Below are 9,306 nucleotides of genomic sequence, written 5' to 3' on the forward strand. Positions count from 1 at the left end.
CGTCATGACTTCCTTCCAAAGAGAACAGTATGGGGGGGGGGAGTAGCAATTTTACAGTGGAGACACCTGGCAAACACTACCTCAGCCAGGCAGCCAAGGTCACCATCAACAGTGACAAGTAATGTTGATGATGTGTATCCTTGACACAGCGTGGTCTTTCTCCTAAAAACCCAGAACCCCAGTCTAATGATGAGAAACACAGACACATACCAGTGGAAGGACATCCTGCAAAACACGTTGCCAGTACGCCTCAAAACTGTCCAGGTCTTCAAAACATGGACAGTCTGAGAAACTGTCACAGCCAAGAGGAGCCCTAAGGAGACACGACAACCAAATGTAGCATAGTGTCCTGGATGTGCTCCTACAGCAGAAAAAGGACACTAGGTTAAAAACTACGGAAACCTGAATAAACTATGGATGCTAGTGGATAATAACGTACCAATATGGGCTCATTAATTGCAACAAATATGCTCTTGAAAGTGAAGTGTGAATGTGAGGTAGATGGGAATTCTCTGTGCTACATACTCAATTTTTCTTTAAATCTGTAACTTTTCTAAAAAATAACATTCTTAAAAAATTGCTTGGGGAGTTTCCGTCATGGCTCAGTGAATGACTCCAACCAGGATCTGTGAGGATGTAGGTTGGATCCCTGGCCTGGCTCAGTGTGTTAAGTATCTGGCATTGCCGTGAGCTGTGGTATAGGTTGCAGACTCAGCCTGGATCTGGCATTGCTGTGGCTGTGGTGTAGGCTGGCAGCTGCAGCTTGGATTTGACCCCTAGCCTGGGAACTTCCATATGCTGCAGGTGCAGCCCTAAAAAGAAAAAAAAAAAAAAAGATGTGTGGCTGTAAGATCAACCCCGCCGCTCTCACAGTCAGTCTGATGGCAAATCATGCAATTCTGAGCCATGAGAATCCTGTAAAGAGGGACTTCACAGGCCAGCAGTGCTGTGATGGGGAGTATATTCCAAAGCTCCCAGCTTCCCGGTCCTGCATCCTTCCCCTCGGAAAGATAACAGCTAATACTTACCCAGTATGTGCCCATTCCTTGCCTGCCACCTGCACAGCAGCCAACACGATGAAGCAGGTAAGTGATATTATCATTATTTTATCCAGGAAGAAAAGGAAACATAGTGAATTTAAGGACCCAAGATCATGCTTCCTGTAAGGGTGGAACTGGAGCTGAGATAGAAGCCGAGGCAGTCTGACTGCCCCACAGCATGTGGAGTTCTCAGGCCAGGAATCAGACCCGAGGCGCAGTTATGACCCAAGCCGCAGCTGCCACAACGCCAGATCCTTAACCTACTGTGCTGGGCAGGGGATCGAATCTGCGTCCCAGTGCTCCCAGGATGCCGCAGATCCTGTTGCACCACAGAGGGAATTCCTTTTTTTTCTTTTCTTTAACTGAAATATAGTTGTTTTACAATATTGTTTTAGTTCAGGTGTACGGAAAAATGATTCAGTTATTTATATGTATTTTAGATGATTTTCCATTGTAGGTTATTAAAAGATATTGAATATAGTTCTCTGCACTGTGCAGTAAATCCTGTCGCTTATGTGTTTTATGTATAGTAGTTTGTATCTGTGAATCCCATGCTCCCAGTTCCCTCTTCCTCCTTCCCTTTCCCCTTTGGTAACATAAGTTTGTTTTTTATATCTGTGAGTCTATTTCTGTTTTGCATACTGGTTCACTCGTATTATTTTTTAGATTCCACATATAAGCGATAGCATATAGTATTTGTCTTTGTCTGACTTACTTCACTAAACATGACCATTTCTAGGTCCATCCATGTTGCTACAAATGGCACCGTTTCATCCTTTTTAATGTGGAGCCAGCGTTCTTTTCACCACACTTCTTTGTGGACGTGCCTCCTCCACTCGGTCCTTCTCTTCCAGGGACTCAGGGGCTCATCTGCCTCAACAGGAATTATCCTGGGGATATGAGTGGCCGAATTTGTCATGAGCCGTCGTGTCAGCCGGACGGTGTGGACCCTATAGCGCGGGGCGGGGGGGCTGTGAGCAGGGCAGGAAAGCCCCACTCTCTGAAGTTATGCCTGGTTTCTAATTACAGCATTGGCTCTGATCCCACCTGCAGATCCTCCACAGGGACTTGCTATGATCTTGAATCCCATCCTAGCATTGATTCTAGCCCTAAACCTAACATCGTGCCCATCTGATGTCTTGGATACAGTCCAACCTTTGGGCATTTTCAAGTGGTTTCTGTAATGAGCATTAGTGAACCCACAGGTGTGCCTAAGTGAGGATTTGGGAGGCTGAGCAGACTTTCCCAACCCTGTATTTCAGAAAGGTTGGCTCCCTTTTATTTACCAAATAAGGTGAAATTGTATATATACCGGCCCATATGAAGAGAACTAGGTTCTCTTTCATGTTTGCAAAAGATGTGCATGAGATGTGGAGAAAGTAATTTAAAGTAGCAACTTCTCAAACTCTGCCCTTTTCCATGAATTTCCTTAAATGGCCAGAAACACAACTTAATATAGACCCTTAGGAAGGCTAGTCAAAGAATGGACCCATTCAGTAACTTCATAAATATAGGGAGCTAAAAAAAAATAAAATATTCCATCATGACTTCCTGCTGGAAAAGTCAAAGCTAGTTCAGACCACTCAGAGGGAAGACCTCACCTCCGGAAAATGCTGTTTGTTTTAAAAATTCCCCTGGGGTGTGCGATGGTGACAAGTTTTCTTTTTCTTTCTTTCTTTTTTTTTTTTTTTTTCTTTTGCTTATCTATGATTTCTAATGTTTCTACAGTGGACAAGCATTGCTCCTGTCACAACAGAATTAAACAAGGAAAGGTACTAAGAAAAAAAAGCAAGGTCAGTTCATTGTTTTGACAGGAAAAGGCTTACCTGGAAAATCCATGATGTGAAGGTACCCAGGTGTGGTTCTTCCTATGACTGGCCATGCATTGCTGAGCAGTGCCCTGGTCTCAGGGAGCTTTCTTCTATGGCTGAAGCAGGACTCAGGAATTCCATCTGATGCTGTTGGTGGATTGAAGATTTGGTGGAGAGTTTGAATAGTCTGGTTCCATAGAATTAACAAATAGCTTAAAGACAATTTAGAAAGCAGGAGTTCTCACTGTGGCACAAAGAATTGACAGCATCTCTGCAGTGCCAGGATGCAGGTTCAATCCCCAGTCAGCACAGTGGTTAAAGGATCCAGCATTGCCACAGCTTTAGTGTCGGTCACAGCTGTGGCTTGGAGCGGATCCATGGCTCAGGAACTCCGTATGCTGTGGGAGAGCCAAAAAAAGAGACAACTTAGAAAACAAAACAAAGACATAAAACCATACATGGCCAAGACTGGAACACATATCAATATAAGGAACAAATACTAATCGATCTGGAAGAGGGGAGTAAGGATAAATCAATGGCCTTCAAAAACTAAGGCTTTCATTCTGAAGCTGGTGTGTGCATTTCTTTTTCAGCTCTGCTCAGAAAAGAACAAGGGGGGAAAAATCAACTTGGGTTGACATATAAGGAACTCTTATTGATCCCACTGAGTCTGCTTTTCTCTCATCGTGTAGCTGCATCATGATTTAGGGAGTTGGCCTCAGCTCCAAAGCGGGCCGGGCTGCTGTTGACCCAAGCCAGAGGTTGGCAAACTTTTTCTGTAAAAGGCCAGATAGTAAATATCTGAGGATTTATGGGCCCTATGGTCTCTGTTAGCAACTACTCAACACTGCTGCTTTATGTAAAAGTAGCCATGGCTAAGATGTAGAGGAAGAGTGTGCTCTCATAAAACTTTCAGAGACAGCTGGTGGGCAGGATTTGGCCCACAGCCATAGTTTGCCCACCTCTGGCTTAAGCCAATCATAGTGATCCATCCTTCTTACCAATGATTAGGGTACCCAAGCTTAAACCAGTCAGCAAAAAAAAACATTTTCCTGGTGATAGTTACAGGTTCAAAGATAGACATATGGCCTAAATTGGTCCAGTCAGGAAGGGAGGAGATTTTTCTTTGAAGTTTGGAAGAAGAGAGAGAGGGTTGATCCTCTAACCCCTATATGAATGAGGAAGCATAGGACCGTAATTGTTACCAGAAATAACAACTATGACCCTATGACTAGGAAAGGAACCAGCCTTCAGATGAAGTGGACACTGGCTGGATGACAGCAGATAGAACTTGGATCCTTGACTGTAGCCTTAGACTGTAGGGTAATTTAACCCTGTCTCCCACCCAACCACTGGGTTTTCAGTTACATGAGCCTCTAAATGTGCTTATTATAAAAACCACTTGGAGTTGGGATTTTCTATTACTTGTAGCTAAATGCATCCTAGCTGATGGGAAATTTACAAATAAGTTTATGGCTCTCAAAGTGTGCAAACACTAACAAGAGTGGGCACTGTTTCTATAAAATTACCTGCCTTTAAAAATAAATGTAGGAATGCCCGCTATGTTGTACTGGGTTAAGAAGCCAACTGTTGCGGCGAAGCGGGAACGAATCCAACTGGGAACCATGAGGTTGCAGGTTCAATCCCTGGCCTGGCTCAGTGGGTTAAGGATCCGGTGTTGCCGTGAGCTGTGGCGTAGGTTGCAGACGTGGCTTGGATCTGGCATTGCTGTTGCTGTAGCTGTGGCATAGGCCAGAGGCTACAGCTCCAATGAGACCCCTAGCCTGGGAACCTCCATGTGCTGTGGATGCAGCCCGAAAAGAAAAAAAAAAGAATCCAACCGTATCGGCTCAGGTTACTGCAGAGGTGCAGGTTCAACCTGTCTGGGTGGGTGCAGTGAATTAAAGGCTGTGGTGTTTCCACAGCTGGGGTGGAGGTCACAGCTGTAGCTTGGATTTAATCCCCGGCCCAGGAACTTCCACATGCTATGGGTGCAGCCATAAAAAAAGTAGAAAAATAATAAAACTGCTACAACTCTGTTTAGTTGTCTGCGTTGGGGAGTGTGTGTTTTCCAGGGGCTAGAGAAGGTTCGATTAAGTGATCTTTAATTTATGGAACTGTGAAATATCTGAGTTGGAGGACACTTTCTCTGTGATGAGATGAAGAAGAGGGAGGCAAAGAGGCCTCTGAGGATCTAGACTTTCTCCCTCTCTTCCATTCATACCCTTGGACTGAAGCTCAGGTCTCTTCCCTTCCTCATCTTCAAGCTCCAAACATAAGAAAGTACTTCTCATGAGCAGCATCTCATTTGAAAGTTTACATTACTTACACCATTTTTATTACAGTTATTTGCAATTCCTTTATATTCATTTTCGCCTCTTTGATTTGTATGAATTTGTAGCTTTGGTGACCTGTGAAATTACCTTAATAAAATAAGAGAGCTTGAGTGTTAGGATTGTTTTTCTTCCAAGCAGGTCAAATCTGTATAGTATTAACTTAGTCATCTTTCTAAGATTCTCAAAGGGTAATTTAGATAAGATATAATTTCCCTCGTCATATTAATATTTAAACTGTTATAGAAAGATGAGTGAGATCAGTCTTGCAAAATAAATACTAAACAGTACTACTCATTCAAAAAGATATTGCTGGAGTTCCTGTTGTGGCTCAATGGGCTAAGAACACGATTTAGTCTCTGTGAGGATGTGGGTTTGCTCTCTGGCCTCTCTCAGTGGGTTAGGATCTGGCGTTGCCATAGCTGCAGCATAGGTCACAGAGGTGGCTTGGATCTGGTGTTGCCTTCGCTGTGGCTGTGGCATAGGCCAGCCCCTAGCCTGGGAACTTCCATATGCCACAGGTGCAGGCCTAAAAAGAAAAAAGAAAAAAAAAAAGTTATTGCTGAGGGCCTCCTAAGAGCCAGGCACTGTTCTAGACCTTCTTACAACATAATTCCCTGCTGTCCTGGGGCTTATGTTCTCGCAGGAGAGAAAAACAAAAACAAAAACAAAAACAAAAACAAAAAAAACATGTAAATCTTACATCAGGTGGTATGAAGAAGAAACAGAAAGCAAGGAAAGAAAGAGAGAACGACTGGGCCCGGGAAGCAGGGGGTGGCGTCTGATCATGGTCGTCCTCAGGTGGGATGGGCTCCTTGTCTGAGAAAGAGCAGAGGGGCCAGAATGGCTGGAGCAGAATGAAGGTGAGAAAGAACCAGAGCCTACAGGTTGGAGGGGTGGGGTTGGGGCATATCGTGTATGACCTTAGAGGCCACATAATGACTTTGGGATTTATTCTGAGAAACAGGAATCACTGGGAGGGTCACTAGCCTATAGACTCTCTGGCAAGCTGAAATATCCCCAGAAATACCAAAGACATACAATTTATGAATTCTTACAGTTCATCAAACTGATTTATCGTCCTCAACAAGTAATTGAGGAGCCATTTATTAGATGAACCGAAGAAATTAATTCATTGCTCTCTTTCAGTGCAACTTATTCTACCAGGATAAGTCTTTGAAACTCCACTTCATAATAATAATTTCCCCTTTGGTTTCTTTCATGCCTAGTAAATTGTGTTTCTGCAGCTCCTGTCTTTGCATCCTTTTCCCACAGATTATGTAGAATGAGCTATATTGTTTACCAAGTGTCTACCACCTTGCCTAGTTAATGGGAGATATTTTTAAAAAATTCATTCAACAAGTAAATGAAAGAATGAGCACAGTAAAATATTTTATTGTGATAAAGGATTCTTTATATAAATTACCGCTATAAAAGAAATTTCTCAGACTTTAAAGAATTTAGCCTAGGGTCCGTGAAAAAGATTATAGGCATTTCTTTCCTCTTACATTATATTATTTTCTTCAAAAAGATCAAATCATAAAAATAAAAATCTGCATTGTGGTGACAGTTTTTGTAGGTCAATTCGATTTGTAGATGATGACACCACCTAAGTTTTCAAGAGTGTTCTAGAAAGCAAATTAAAATACATGTTTGGTACTTTACACATGCTAACTATTCATTTTTCATAGAACGTCCTTCAAATATAGCAATGTGAATACCTTACTTTACAATCATGAAAACAAAACTTTGTTCAACTTTCCAAATTTTAGACTCAAGAAAGTAAAACTAAAAGAGCATGAAACTTATACCCCATTTCCAGGCATCTAATTTATAGGATTTTATTAATATAAAAGTGATTTTTTTTTTTTTTTTTTTGTCTGTGCCTGTGGCATGTGGAAGTTCCTGGGCCAGGGATGGAACCTGTGCCATAGCAGCAACCCAAGCCACAGTGACAATGCCGGTTCTCTAACCCTCTGTACTACAGAACTCCTGAAAGGGAGATTTGCCAACAAAAATGTAGGGTTAGAAAAATTTAGATAACACATAAGATAAAATTTCTGCTGGGTAAAAGTTTCATAGTCAAACAATAAATTATTAAGTACTTTCAAAGAGGCTTTTTTCATCAGAAGTGATTCTATATACTCATTGATTTTGCAAGAACTCAAATTAAGGGACTACTGACCACAAGATACAACAGCTAGTTACAAGTAACCACTGTGAGGGAGATTTATAAAAGTGAAAAGCCCATTTATAAAAAGGGTGCCAGAGAAGGTCTTGGACCTGGGCTATATATATAATACGGTAGCCACTAGCAACATGTGGCTATTTAAATTTAAATAAAATTAAATAAATGAAAAATTTAGCACCTCAGTTGCACCAACCACATGTAAAATGCTTAATAAACATGTGGTAGTGGCCACACTGTTAGGAAGCTCACATATAGAACATTTTCACCATTGCAGAAATTTCCACTGTAAAGCACGGCCTTAGAAGGTAGTGATTTCAGGCCGATGAAATCTTAATAAAGGTAGGCAAACAATTTTCTCTGGAACAGGAAGCATGGATTCTGGGGAAAAGACATCTGATGATTTAGAATGGCTCTTTGGGAACTCAAATGAGACAAGAGAGAAACAGTTGTTTGTTGGGCTGTTCAGAAGGGTTACTAAAATTCCACGCTGGAAATTCTTCAAAAACTCTCCTTACCCTAAAACCAGAGGCAATATTTTGTTATACCTAGGCTGCTTAGAGAGAAGAACGGGTAGTGTTTGGAGGGAGGAAAACATGTTAAAAGCAATATCCTTCCAAGACCGGTGTGGTAAGCAATGTTTTCTAAAATGATTGTAAATTACCTGGAAGACATAACACATGATTTCGTCTTCCAGATGGTATTTTGCTGAAGTTGGTGCTAAATATCAAATTGATGCAGAAAACAGAAACATTTTCAGAAACGTTCACAGGAACTGGGATAAGCCGAAAGGTGAAACGTGAAATTCAGTAAAAGCTGGAGTTCATTATTACATTTAAGGGAAAACAATCCAAATTGGATGAACTAAATGATGGCATCTGAATCCAGCTTCACATCAAAGGCAAAAAATCAAAAAGTACTATGGACGAATCCTTTGATTCCCATTTCTTGCTGATGGCTAAATGGAGCCTCTCTGGGCAGACCGAATAGAGAAAAGTTTTCCTTCCTTTGGACACATGCAGGCTTGGGCCAGGGTATGTGGCTTGGCAAGAGAAGTTCCCTGCTGGATTTTAATACTCAACCGGCCCCACCTCCACATTCCTCCTCCGCCAGATGCTCTCGTGCTGGCCATAGCCATACAAGGTGACCTGCAAGGAGCCCTCCCTCCCAAACTGTTCTGCTGCCAATGTGCAAACTCCAGTTCATCCACAAGTAAGACGCCTTTACAATCTGGTCTCTCTTTGTCAACACACATGCGGGAAAGCTCAGAAATATCCTTAAAAAAATCAACCAAAATCACCACCAAGGTAGACCTCTAGATGAGGCAAAAAAAAAAAAAAAAAAAAAAAAAAAAAAGGCATTTTTCAGCCAGAAAAGCAAAGAACATGGGAATAAGGCTTATAAAGTCATGAGGGATTGGGGAATTGTTGAAATACACTCGTGTTTAGCAAATTCTGAAGTCCTAAAACCAGGAACAATTAAGAGATCCTTCTAATAAAATAAAAGAAAGCTGATTTATAGGGCAGATCCAAAACTTCTCGAAAATAGAGATATTTCTAAGTCGGTTAGGTTTACAGATGATAATTCCATAGTATGCTAATTTAGGAAAATGTGGACTATTTTTCTAAACATTTAAGGTTAGTATCACAGAGGCCACCCACTCCCAAAACATCCACTGGTTCCCATGTGAGGTCCAGGCGAGCTCGGTGCAAGAGGATAGTAATCTGAATCAGCATGGCCCTTCTGTGTTATCACTCTTCTGGGTCTGTGTTCCAGAGGGAAAATCAACATTGTGGCTGACTGCTTAGACAAAGCTCGTTCTGAAAGGAGGCTCATTAAACTAATTCTTATTACTATAAATGTATTTATAAAGTTAGAATTCTTCCAAAAATTTTAGCAGGGCAGATTAGAAGGTAGATAATATTGGACAGTGA

Source organism: Sus scrofa, chromosome 9 (assembly GCF_054392235.1).
Source record: "Sus scrofa isolate SSC_HxYL_T2T_F1_AM1 chromosome 9, Sscrofa_HxYL_maternal_Yorkshire_Landrace_v2.0, whole genome shotgun sequence".
Classification (NCBI taxonomy): domain Eukaryota; kingdom Metazoa; phylum Chordata; class Mammalia; order Artiodactyla; family Suidae; genus Sus; species Sus scrofa.